General features: G+C 34.7%; 1 protein-coding gene across 2 annotated transcripts in view; it reads right to left on the reverse strand.

Moving 5' to 3' along the window:
- LOC110295968 (contactin-6) overlaps positions 1-14,043 on the reverse strand; it is a 370,702-nt gene extending 356,659 nt beyond the window's left edge. For both annotated transcript variants that reach the window (XM_021164390.3, XM_021164391.3), the window contains exon 1: positions 13,658-14,043. The gene's annotated coding sequence lies outside the window, so the exon portion shown is untranslated. The remainder of the gene's footprint in view (positions 1-13,657) is intronic.
- Between the last annotated feature and the right edge of the window lie 522 nt (positions 14,044-14,565).

Below are 14,565 nucleotides of genomic sequence, written 5' to 3' on the forward strand. Positions count from 1 at the left end.
CTGTAAATATCCAGAATTCTGTGCTATGTGTTGTAGATAAAATGATTAAACATTGAGAATATCTTTAGTAAATGGAAGACATTAATTTAGAATTTTGTGACTTAGTGGACACTGCTGGTCAACATTTACTTAGTTTTAATAAAGAGATAAGCAATAATTGTCTATCACTTATGCCAATATATTTTATAAAATCACCCCAGTTTTTTATTTTTTTTTTATCTCCTATCTTGTTATTTGTAAATGCTATGCTGTATGCACATGTATATCTGTTTACAAATGTACCTGTAATATTACATATGAGAGTCCACACATGTGAGGGAGAAAATGCTTATGTTAACTTCTCAGAGAATATCTAAAACAAATAAGATTAGTCCCTTATTTTAGCCATGCATACTAAATCATAATGATCATATTACATATTTAATGTATAAATAACTTACAAATGTCTTGCTCAAAGTAACATCACCAATGTTCACATAAGCAAATGTCAAATGATAATAGTTCTGTCAAGATTCATTAAATTAATACATCGCTGAAAAGCTTCTAGTATCATTTAGGCAATTAATACACAAAATGAAATAAATCAAGACCCATATTCATTAATTTTTTAGAATCTAGACATAAATCAAATATATCAAATATATTTGATAATACAACAAGTTAATATGTGAGCCAAACTTCCACAAACAATATAGAAAAAAAATCTTCGTTCTTCTTGAGTTTCATGCGTTTAGCAAATTGTATCTTATATCTTGGGTATCCTAAGTTTTGGGCTAATATCCACTTATCAGTGAATACATATTGTGTGAGTTCTTTTGTGATTGTGTTACCTCACTCAAGATGATGCCCTCCAGGTCCATCCATTTGGCTAGGAATTTCATAAATTCATTCTTTTTAATAGCTGAGTAGTACTCCATTGTGTAAATGTACCATAATTTCTGTATCCATTCCTCTGTTGAGGGACATCTGGGTTCTTTCCAGCTTCTGGCTATTATAAATAGGGCTGCTATGAACATAGTGGAGCATGTGTCCTTTTTACCGGTTGGGACATCTTCTGGATATATGCCCAGGAGAGGTATTGCTGGATCCTCCAGTAGTACTATGTCCAATTTTCTGAGGAACCGCCAGACTGATTTCCAGAGTGGTTGTACAAGCTTGCAATCCCACCAACAATGGAGGAGTGTTCCTCTTTCTCCACATCCTCGCCAGCATCTGCTGTCACCTGAATTTTTGATCTTAGCCATTCTGACTGGTGTGAGGTGGAATCTCAGGGTTCTTTTGATTTGCATTTCCCTGATGATTAAGGATGTTGAACATTTTTTTCAGGTGCTTCTCTGCCATTCGGTATTCCTCAGGTGCCCCTTCTTAGAATTGGGAACAAAACACCCAGGGAAGGAGTTACAGAGACAAAGTTCGTAGCTGTGATGAAAGGATGGACCATTTAGAGACTGCGGTATCCAGGGATCCATCACATAATCAGCTTCTAAACGCTGACACCATTGCATACACTAGCAAGATTTTGCTGAAAGGACCCAAATATAGCTGTCTCTTGTGAGACGATGCCGGGGCCTAGCAAACACAGGAGTGGATGCTCACAGTCAGCTATTGGATGTATCACAGGGCTCCCGATGGAGAAGCTAGAGAAAGTACCCAAGGAGCTAAAGGGATCTGCAACCCTATTGTTGGAACAACATGATGTACTAACCAGTACCCCGGAGCTCTTGTCTCTAGCTGCATATGTATGGAAAGATGGCCTAGTCGGCCATCACTGGAAAGAGAGGCCCATAGGACTTGCAAACTTTATATGCCCCAATATAGGGGAATGCCAGGGCCAAAAGAATGGGAATGGGTGGGTAGGGAATTGGGGGGCGCTATCGGGGACTTTTGGGATAGCATTGGAAATGTAATTGAGGAAAATATGTAATAAAATATTAAAAATTAAAAAAAATATAGAAAAAAATCTATAAAATGTGATTACAAGTAAATGTTAAGTAAATGTGTATATACTTTTATTTGTGAATATTTAACATACACACACATATATGTGTGTATATATGTATATATACATACACACACACACACACACATATATATATATATATGTCTTTTAGAGCTGTTTACATTTCTTTTTAGGAAACGATAACTTTCTGTATTAAGTGACAGAATTTGTTGATGCTAAAACAATTGTTCCTGGTAGTGAAAGTAGACATTCCCGAAAAACTTCTATTTGGGTTTTTGTGCAACTCATAGCAACAAAGTCATTTTTATTTCAAACTCCAGGAGCTTTTTGAAAAGAAGCCTATTTATTGATTTATTTATTTTCTTGTGATATGTTTTAATTGAAATGTAATTATATCTATGAGAACCAAGGACTAACAGTTTTGCAACTGAGGAGTCCACTGCCCAAAGAACATCCTAATGTTACCTGGTTTTAAAATGTCTTTCTGTCAATCAAAGTTCTTCAAAAAGAGACTTACAGCAAATCTTCCCTTCCTTTTACTGCCATGTACTGAACAAAAGACTTACAGAAAACACAGAAGAAATAGATGGATTTAGTGTTTGCACCTCTCTTTTGTTATAGCTTTTGTTATTGTGTTTTGTTGTTTTATTTTATTTTTTTTTAAATGCTATCCCAATAAATCTATACTGGTTCCAAAATTTACAAAGATACTTGTAGGAGGTCACATGCACAATGACTTATCCACTTAGACACATGTGAAGGTCAGACCAACTTTGAAATAATATATATAGTACCTTGAGTAGGAAATGCTAATTCTCTGACCACACATTCATAGATTAGCATTTACTAATTATTGCTGGATTCAATAAGTGTCTTAAACTTCATGGTTTTGGTATAAATATTGGTTTTCGGTTAGGTACTGAAAATTCTAATTGCCTTATGGTTAGTCACCAAAAAGAATCTAAAGCAAGACTGACCTGTTTGTCCTGAGCTCAGTTAGAGTCATGTCTTGAAAATTGCTTTGCTATTTTCTAGTTTTTATTTTATTTTCTAGTTTTTATTTGCTAGTTTTTAGAAAAAACTCGGGATAAGTGGTTTCATATTTTATGAGCAGCACTAGACTTAAAGAATTAATGAAGTGACATCCCCCAAATATCTAAATTAATAACATCTAATCTACCTAACTAAATTCTTGAATATGTTCCAACAGACCTCAGGAGATTATTTCTTTTCTAATACTTTTTAAAATACTTTTTCTATTAAATTATAAATTCTAATAATTTATAGTATTTGTACAACTAGTGGGAATATAGTGTATGGTATACAGTATCTTTGTGCATTTTTTATTAGATTGTTTTCAAAAGGTTTGGCATTGTTTCCAAAAAGATCAGGGAATATAATCATAGCAAAGTGTAAAAAATATTGAAAAAAATAATTGAATGCTGCCAAAATGGCTCATCCAGTTAATGTCCTGTCTGGCGAGGATGAGCACCTGAGGTTAGACCCCCTGCACACATTAAAAAGCCAAGTGTTGTAATGTCTCTTTTTAAACATGGTGATGAAAGAACGTAGAGACAGGATGCTATTTAACCTAGCTGAACTGAAGAGTTCAGGTTCACAAAGAGGCCCTGTCTCAAATACTAAGCAGACAATGGTACAAATCACTCCATGCTGAATAGTGGCCTCGACATATAAATATAAGACCATCTTCATGGACACACATGTGAACACATATGCATGCAACACACACATACACACAAGGACAGAAAAATACTTTTATTCTTGGGGGGCGGTATCCTCACATTTTCTGTATGATCAAATGATTTAAATTGTTGACATAAGCACACTCATTCGTCCTCTTCAAAATTTTACCAAGCAAACATAAAACTCACCACAAGAAGTACAGAAGGTCATTGGAATGACATTAAAATTTTTCATACAAGAAAACTATGAAGTTTAAAGGCTTTCTAGAAGGAAACATAGTAGGGAAAATGTTCTAGTCAGCAGGCAAGTATGGACAAGCGAAGGGAAGTACCTAGTATTCTTCAGGAAAGTCTTTCCACTGAAGGCTTCACGTCAGCATCTCCAGGCCTGAGATGCCCATAGACTCTGAGTTCTGGAGGTGCTGAAGTTCAAATAACCCAAGAACATATGGCCTTGGTGAAGCCTTAGGAGACCTTGGTTACCTGCAGATAATAAGTCTTCTAAGTGTGTTTTTAAGGTCCAACTTCACTCCATCTATAGTGTGTAGTTATTTAAAGTACAGTAGAGAGTTTAAAGTTAAAATATATGGAGAAAGGAAACAAGACAGAAGAGAGAAGAAGAAAATTTGCAATCATCTATAAGCAAAAGTGAAGCGAGTCATAGGGATGCGCACAGGACTCAGACAAAGCTCTTCTTTCAGAGAAGTATTGGGGTACTGCAGGTGAAGTATTCACCTGCAGTATTGGGGGCCCTGTGATCCATTCACTAGCTGACTAGCAATATAATTATAAATCATTATGTATATATTCTATTAAATTTTACTTACCTCCCACATCTGTTTTTCCTCTTTCTTGGCTATTGAAGACACTTTGCTACCATGAATTTCAGTCTTGCAATAGGAAAACACTTTAATTTTTTTCTTTCTGGAATATTTCTTCCAGGATTTCGCTGTCGATTTTTGTCTTAGGTTTCCTCACAATCTTTTAACACTTTCTTTCCCTGGAGCTAAATCCCTCCCAAGTGTATTTGAAACCAATCTCTCATAGTGCATTATCTTTTACCGTTTCTTTGAAGTTTTCACTATGACAAATTCACCTGCAGTATTCTGCAGTATTGGGGGCCCTCTGGAAGGAGTTACAGAGACAAAGTTTGGAGCTGTGATGAAAGGATGGACCATCTAGAGACTGCCATATCCAGAGATCCATCCCATGATCAGCATCCAAACGCTGACACCATTGCACTCACTAGCAAGATTTTGCTGAAAGGACCGAGATATAGCTGTCTCTTGTGAGACTATGCCAGGGCCTGGCAAACACAGAAGTTGATGCTCACAGTCAGCTAGTGAATGGATCACAGGGCCCCCAATGGAGGAGCTGGAGAAAGTACCCAAGGAGCTGAAGGGATCCGCAACCCTATGGGTGGAACAACATTGTGAACTAACCAGTACCCCGGATCTCTTGACTCTAGCTGCATATGTATCAAAAGATGGCCTAGTCGGCCATCACTGGAAAGAGAGGCCCATTGGACATGCAAACTTTATATGCCCCAGTACAGGGGAACGCCAGGGCCAAAAAAATGGGAAAGGGTGGGTAGGGAAGTAGGGGGGAGGGTATGGGGGACTTTTGGGATAGCATTGGAAATGTAATTGAGGAAAAGATGTAATAAAAATTGTTTTATATGTAAAAAAAAATAATAGGTGCAGATGAATTTAGTTCATTAACTGAAAGACAAAGATTCTGGGACAACACAAAGCAAACAGGAAGTTGTTGATACACCATTATAGTATTGATGTTCTTTAGAGTAATTTTCAAACTATGAACACTGTCAACTGAATATTTGTATAGTTAACCCATGAATACATGCTAGTAAAAAAATGTGCAATAAAGAACTAACATTTCCAAATCAACCAAGATCTATGTGTATTTATAGAAATTGATCTTAGTTGCCCAATGCACAATGTGACAGGCTAGTAAAATATGTAAACGTATTATCACTATCACTTCATTCACTTAATATTTTAAAATAGTCTTTTTATTATGTACATATGCATGAACAAATTAAATATATGTACACAGTTTACAATAATGAAGAAAAAAGCACTTCAGAAATTTATGGTTATTCCACTATTATTTTAATAGTTTTCCATATTTCAATAGAGAAAGAGATATTTACAAATTTCCAGGAATTTAGTATTTGGTAAAACTGATTGATGGGGATACTGATTCACAAATATGACACTCACACAAATATTTAAATCTCCACACTGCAATAAAAGTATACATACAGATTCATTGTATAGATGCAGTTCATTGCTGCCAAAAATTAAAACATGTAACAACCAAAACTGATGTATAAATGTGTAAAAATAGAGAAAACATGAAAAATTTAATATATATATTTAATATATACTATTGTAATAATGCATAGCCTACAATACAAGCCTAATATACGGCTTAACTATATAATAGTAACAAAGGAAAATATTCTATTAAAATTAAGTCTTGAAAATATATATATGAGTGACTGGGGGACTAGAAATTTATATATATATGTATATATGTATATATATACATGTTTATTTTAAGACACCTGTTTTAATTTCAAACTTATTATTGCTTTCAGTTTTATGTATTACTTTGAGGGCAGAAATATATTGGTCACTTTCTGTTACTGTGATAATATAATGTACAAAAAACAATTCAGGAAAAACTTCTTTTGACTAACAGATCAGAGAGCTACTCTCCATGGCACTGAGAAAAGCATGGCCCACTGACAGGAGCAGGAAATTTACTGGTCCCATCTTATTTGCTCAGATGAAAGAAAGAGAGCAAGAAAGAAGGGGAGCTAGGCTATATACCATCCAAACCCGCACCTAGCCTTGTACTCCTTCCAGCAGTGCTACACCTCCTGAAAGCTCCATATCCTCCTCAAACAGTGCCATCACCTGGAGACCAAGTGTTCAGATGCAGGAGCCTGTGGGGAGCATCTTGCATTCACACCACAACAGGACACAGTTACTTTAAAACAAAAATAGTTAATTATGCAATAAAAGTGCAATGGGAGGAGAGGCCCTAGGTCCCAATATAGGGGAATGCCAGGACTGGGAATGGGAGTGAGAGGATTGGGGAGCAGGGGGGAGAGGGAGGGGATAGGTGATTTTCAGAGGGGAAACTAGGAAAGGCGATAACATTTGAATGTAAATAAGGAAGATATCCAATTAAAAATATTTTAAAAAATTGAATTGCATGTCAAAATCTGTATTTCGTTTTGTGTTTACCATATTAACAGGGAGGAAATTGTGCTTAGCAAGCATTTCTTAGCATGTTGACTTTGCGCTTAGTTGCAATGAAAATAAAACAAAGAACAAAAGCATCTATACAAAAATTTTATAAATTTCTTTGTATGGTAAAAGTAGTTATTGTATATTCTCATTCTAGTTTACGCTTTGCTTTTATTATCAGAAAATTACATACACTCTATTGGTCATCCAGTTGCTTTTTGGATATACAATGAAGCTATTTTTAGCCTGTATACACCCACACATAAGTGTCTCTAAATCTTTCCACAGTGTTCTCATAAGCACTATTTTTATTTCCAGTTTGGTGATTTGCACATCAAATTTAATTTTCAACTAAATACTCAATACAATTGATAAGATGATGATTACAATTTTCATTCTGTTCATTGTTTTACATTATTTTTACTCAATTGATTCTAAAGCTAATGGACAAATATGATAGTAGTAGTAATAATATAGCCATAATGAACCAATGAACACACAGCGAGCTTATTAATTGCTGGGTTTCCTTCCAAGATATTTTCACAAATTAAGGCATTTAATTTTCTTCACAATACTGTGAAGTCGATACTGTTATTATCTCTGTTATGAATGGAGAAACTGAGATGTAGAGATGCCACTGCTATGTTGGGACAGGTACAGAGAAGGGTCAGTACAAGTGGCACTTGAAATCTAAGTCCCATTTTCAAGAATACTGCTCTCATTTTGAGTTAAAGCTGATCTAGAACCTGTGATCTATTGTCTTAGCCTTTCAGAAATCCAATTGCTGAAGTTAAAGGCATACAGGCATATAACATCATGATAACAACGTACACTGAAAACACACACACACACAAACACACTTTCAAATTCAGGTCCAACAGCTTCTGCTGAGATAAATCACAAGGGTCACAATTTTGGAGCACAAGTCTCATATCAAAATACCTTCAAATCTCAAAGTCCCTATTGGAAACTCATAAAACAAGGAGATTTTTATTCACATCTTGTTCTATAGAAACAAGGAGAAGAAGGAAAAAAAAACATAGTGATAGTGTTGGGAAGATACAAACAAAAATAGAAAAATGTTTCTGACCCCAGAGATAATATGCGTAGGTATAATGTCAAACACACAACCGGAAACAGATTTTTTTTGTTTCCAAAGAACGAAAAATACATACTTCTAGGGGGAATCGGAGAAAATTTGCCATGACTTTATTTATTTTGTCTTTCTTATATATTTCTATTCTATTTAAGATAATATATTATTTGAAAACTTGCTGGGTTGTGAGATAGCAGGAGATAATATTGATAGAGGGAAAGATTTGACTCCAAGTTTCCACCATGAAGCCATATAACTTAAAGGCTCTGTTATAGCTTACATCACTGACTGAACTGAAGAGTTGCAGAATATCCATTCCTCAGGAAAACAAGATGACAAACTTGGTAGTTTTAAATTGAAGATATAACATTATATTAGTGTTCTAATTACATAAGTATCGTATAAGAAATATCTAACGTCTTGATTCTTTGCAAAGAGATGAATTCATGCACAAAAGTAAATTGCTAAGAAATTCTTAAACGCATTTTAAAATATCAACAAATGGATTTTTCTTGGAACATTTCATGTCAAAATTTGGGAGAGAAAGCTTCCATATGTTTCCAACACTAGTGTATGCATTGTACTTGCCATTATTATGGTCCTTAGGTATAATAGGTATGAACTTGGTTCATGTGAGATACCTGCAGGGTGTGTAGGCATGTGTAAATCCCACATGTACTTTGGGGATAGTCTGGTAACCCTAGGGTTTATTGTTGTGAAGTCTATGAGTTTTTACCTACCACTAAAAAAAAAAAAAATTACTGTTCTTTTTATATGTCTCTCATGAACACATTTTGAAACAAACCAAAAAAAAGGGGGGGGGGAGGAAATAAATAATGAAAATACATAATTGAAAAACATACATCTAAATAATAGTAGCTACAGTTTATTTAAAGTTATGAGAAGCTACTCTGATGCAGTTTTAATATCTCTAATCATAATATTTTTGTGCATATTTTAAAGCAGATATTCAACAGGCAAAGAAAGTGTCAAGTGGTAAAGACAACCAAAATTGTAGAGAACAATAAAACCATTTCAGAGATGATCACTGAAATAGAAAATATAGCATCATAACAAACCACTTGAGATAATGAAAGGTAACAAAACATAGCACAAAGATGAAAACAAATTTGAAATGTTTTATAGATATAAAAGATGAAAAAATAAGAACCAACATGGTCACAGTGGTGATCCAAAAGGAAGAAAAAAGTAAAGGAAAAAAATGTTTAACAACTGGTAGCTTAGTAGTCGGGAGTATCAGGTAGACAAACTAAAGATAGGAACTTAGAAAACCTGCTAGAATGTAGCTAGAGTCTTATTCATGTATCCATCAAAACCTCACCAATGTAGTTCAGAAAAATGGCTGGTTCCAAAAGAACCAGAGTCAGTTACTTTCTGTAATATTGGGGCACACACACCCTCTTGTAGTACAAATATACACAAAATATACTATAACAAAAATGGGAAGGGTTTAAATTTTCTTTAGTTTTGTTTGAAGTGCTCAGTAAAAATTATAAAAACATTGCAGTCTAAACACCACCTATTAGAATAATAAAACTTCTGATATTGATTTCTCATTTTGCACAGGAAACAATACCTAAATAACTTGCAGATTGGAATAGGTCAATACATTGATCTAAATTTTATAAAATTAACATTTAACAGCTTATATTGGAAAAAAATTATGATTTTAATATTAACTATATTAAAAATGAGCAGGGATTTTACTTGACCACTATATGATCAATCAAATCTCAGTATTTTTTCAGATTATCTGCACTGCACCCTTGAATTTATATGTAATAGCATCATTATAATACTTTTGACCAAAAAAAAAAAAGAAAAGATAAAAAAAAATTGTAAAGTAATGGCAAGAAAACATTTCTTTTTTAAAACATTTCTTAGAGTGGCCAACAATGGGAATATTTTAGGAAAATTATGAATGTTAAATATCATGTACGCATTCATCTGAGAAATACAAGTCATATTACACTTAACTAAAACTTCTGGGTAACAACTCTATATGCGATGTTAGTAGTATTGCTTAAAAATATGTATACATTTATGAAATTATGACTGATTCCAAATGATAAGTTGTCTTCACTGTATGAAATAAATAATGTTCAGGCACACACCAAAGAATGAACCTGAGCCTGTCTAAGAGTCTAAAGGTTCATTTCTGAATGTGGGACGCAACCACACAAGAATCAATGGTGAATCAGGATATAAATGCTTGTTGTTAAAATGTTAATTCTTTCACATTTGAAATGAATCCAAAATAAAAGTATGGTATTTGCCACAATGTCAATAATACATATATCTGATATTGACTATATACTTAAAATAATTTTTCATAATTTATCATAACTATATATATGTATATATACAATAATATGTATGTTATGATAATCATTTTGGATATATATATAATTATTTACATATACATATGTTTGTGTGTGGTGATTTCTATTATTATAATTGTTAGAAGAGGCTTAATGTGCAATAGTGTTATTATTATGAGTCTCAACCTGATAAGCTTAGGTGTTCTTTAAATTTTATCTCTTTTACAATCAGTTCACGTTTCGATGGTCCTATCTTATTCCTGTTGATCATTGTATTAGGTTTGAGAATCAGCCTAAGTAGAAACATTAAAGTTTTTTACACTCTATTTGAGCAAAGAAATTGTCAGGACTTGACATCAACCTTCTACATGATCTCAGAGGCTCAAGTATAGAAATAGGAATTTTTAGGTAGCTAGTTAGATTAGAAGGTCTAAGAACTTTAAGGATGGACTACTCTCATAATCTACAGCTTATAAAAACAGGACTAGAGCTTCAAGGTTCGGAAGAGGCACATGATCTGGGTCATCTGGCCCTGAAAGGATACCTGACATCTAAACTGCCAAGAATGTCTTTAATAGATCACTGTTCAGCCTGGTTCAGAGGCTCTTAAGCTTAGAAGGCTATTGTATAGCAAGTGGCTTTACAGAGTAGTTTTCGCTCCTGCCAGCATCAATCCAAATAGGTCTGTCAATCACCTAGACAAAAATAAGCATCTAACAAAAGTTGTCAGTTCTAGAAACTTTAGATATAAAATAAAATCTATTTAAAATACAAATTGTGTACATTTGTCTGACCACTGCTTCCTTCTCACACTATGAGATATTTCTGTTTTCCAGATATCCATTTAGCCACTGGCCATAATGATCCAATTGAGAGTACCTCCTATACTTGCTAAGAAATGCCATCTTTTCTCTACACTTCACTTTGCACGTCTTTTTAATTCCTCCCCTAGAGATTACATAGAGCAGGCATCGTAGAGGAGTAGCAAGCAAGATTCTGTTGACAATGATGTGTAATTTAAAAACTTGTTAATATTTAAAAATGTATTAAAATGCATAATTTGAGAATTGGTTGATATATTCAAATCATATTAAAATGAGTAGAAATCATTATTTTTCATAGTTCTTGTTCATAATTACAGAGTTATTTTTCTGAAACCAGTACTTCACCTACAAACAAATACACACCAATTTTTTTGCAACTTAATATCTCATTTTACTTCCGTTTGGTTTTCAAAATGTAGGGTGAGATAATTCTTCCATGTGGCTATCTGTCAATCATTGGTGATACCATCACACTAAGTCCCCCTTACTCTTAGAAAAAATGATATATTGTAGAAAATATTCTTTATAAAATACATTTCTCCTCTTGTCATTTTATTATTAGAATTTTAAGCATTAAGAAATAACATCACAGGATTGTTATTTGTAGAGAATTGTCTCTCTCTCCAAGGGTTTCATTTATAATTTGGTTATGATACAAAGTACTAAAGCTTGGGCTACCACATTCTACTTTACATGGTGACAGTACACATACACAGCTAAATAATTAAGTGAATATTTTATAATCCCTCCCTCCTGTAAGGAGAATAAAAAGGTGTCAATCAGCTTTTATACTATTTTCACTCAGTAAAAGAATAGAAGCCTATAGTTGCTATACGTCACCACATGGTTTGCGCAGCATCATTAGTTTCTGTGGGATGGGAAGGGGAAGCTCAGACTAAGGTGTGATCATCTGCTATGTGACCAAGTGAATTTGGTCATTAAAGAAAGTTATGCACATACCTTGAAAATAAAATTATGACTTTTCACTAGAAATGCTCAATTGAAGTAAGAAACAAATTTGATTTTAAGTGATGAGCCTCTTACTAAGAGTTGATAACTTATGCATTTATATAGCCTCATAGAAAGGCCTTATATAAAAGTTTCTTGATTGAAAATCCTTATACTGCATAGCCATGATTAAGCTAAGGAAAACAAAATCTGTGAAGCATCAAACATGAAGTGTCTCTGTATTTTTGTTTGCTGTACAAATTGTGCCAGCATTTTTTTGTGGGCATATGTTTGTTTTGCGGAATGTATTTTTTACGTGTGTAGGGGTGTAGAAAAACAGTGCTCAAATATCTTATTTTATTGTAGTTTGTGGTGCACATAAATTGGTGACATATTACAACAATAATGTCTTTAAAAGATAATGAACAAATCCATCAGATAAATGAGAGCTGCTCAGAACAAGAGTTTCAACAGCCAACATATGGCTCCTTGGTTTATAGATATCTTTGAGAAACACTGTCACTGTAGAACAACATTATGTATCCCTTATTTTCAAGATGATTTTTTTTACAATGCCACTGCTCTCTCTCTGTTTTTTTTTCTCATTATATCTTTGCCATAATATTTGTCATTCTGTGAATGCCTCTCAGAGGACATAGTCAGGATGTTGACTATTTAAACTTTAGTCGTTTTCATTGGAAGAAACAAGAATTATGAACTACAATGTCCCCCAAACCTCCAATGTTACAGCATCATGTTAACATTGGAGCCATATAGAGTGACTAATCTCAGAACTCTGCAAAGTTTTGCTCCCAAGCCATCAAGTTCTGAAACTTTCATGAAGTATTAAAAGATCCTTATCATAACAGGCTTAGCTGCTGTGAATGGAGAGAAAAGGCGATTCTGCAAGCTATTATCTGTAAGCTGGGTGCAACCAAAATGTCAGATGAAATTTGGTGCACCCATTTGACCTCTACTCTAGTGTTTCTCTCATTATGAATGCCCTCCCCCAAGAAAGTTTTATAACCGTTCCTTTAAATTATCTGTAGACACTGCAAACCCCACCCCTCAGCCTTTGGAGGAAAAAAAAAATCGCAGTACACATCTTCCGATCTGCCGTTACTGGAAGGGTGTGTAGCTATCAGAAAGTACTAGAATTAGCACTGTCATCCAGTCTTGCCCGTTAGTTTTACTGCAGCAAAGACTAGTGAAACACTAAAAAAATAATACCTGTCATCTTACTTTGCCTGGTTTGATCCTGCCTCCCCCGGTACAGACTCAATTCATTTTTCTCTCACAGGGAATAAACATATTTTAAGCATCAGCTTCATAAAAACACAGCATCAATGAAACAGTCACCCCCCCCCAACCACCACCAAACACACAAACCCAGCGTTTACCTGTTTTACTAATACAAAGAGATTGAAAGCAAGAAAAGCTGCAGCTTGCCCAGCAAAATTCTCATTGCAGCAGACAGCGCAATTCTGTACTTACGGATCTTACCAGGGAAATGTCTCGGGATCTTTACAATTTTTCTGCAGAACTCTTGTCTGGAGTCCTCAGTCAGGCATGCTGTGCATCCAGGCAGAACCAAGCCGTATGGAATGTCTATGCAGCTGGGAGATAATGGGACTCTTTTTCCCAGCTGGGACTGCAAGCCTTTTATCCACTGAGTATTGCGTGGCTCCTCTCTGGTCTTAAGCATGAAATACGCTCCTCTCCTGCTGCATTCCTGACGGAACCTAGACAATTAGTTCTTGAGGCACATGTGCAAAGCTCCCGTTTGGAATATTCAAAGGGAAAATTCTCTGCACACTGAAAGGCAGTTCTGTCTTCCTCATCCTTCACAGACTCGGGCAGCTGGGAGCAGCTGCCATTCCAGTGGCATAAAAGATTAAATTCACCCCCCTCATTCTTTGACTAGATATAGTCACTCCTGTTGGGTCATCAGAAAATCGCTCTTATTGAAAACTGGGTCAGACTAACTACTTATTAGGTATCCAACAGGAAAGGAAGTAGTTTTTTTTTTTTCTTTCTTCCTCTACATTGTCATTTACAAGCAAAGATTAAGCCGGTCAAGGGTCTGAACAGATTTAGACTGTGTTCAAATGTAAGCTTTCTGAAGCATGCCGGCAGCTCCTGGTGCTAGTTAAAGTGATGAGAAGGGGGACATAAAATCAAAGGGCTACCGCTATACCCTTCAAAATGAAAAAACTAATGTGCATTAGGGTTCTTAAAGATAGCAAATGACATAAAGTAGACTCAAATAGTCAAGAGAAATACTGTTGCTCTCAGAAACAGTTTGTTTCCAGTTTCCTGGATTAAGAAGGAGTTTGCAGGTGTTTGTGTTATAGCTCTGCTTTTTTTTTTCTTCCTTTTTTTTTTTTAATACTTTTTGTGTTTCACATGGA

Source organism: Mus caroli, unplaced genomic scaffold (genome assembly GCF_978045245.1).
Source record: "Mus caroli unplaced genomic scaffold, Mus_caroli_1 scaffold_7, whole genome shotgun sequence".
Taxonomy (NCBI): Eukaryota; Metazoa; Chordata; class Mammalia; order Rodentia; family Muridae; genus Mus; species Mus caroli.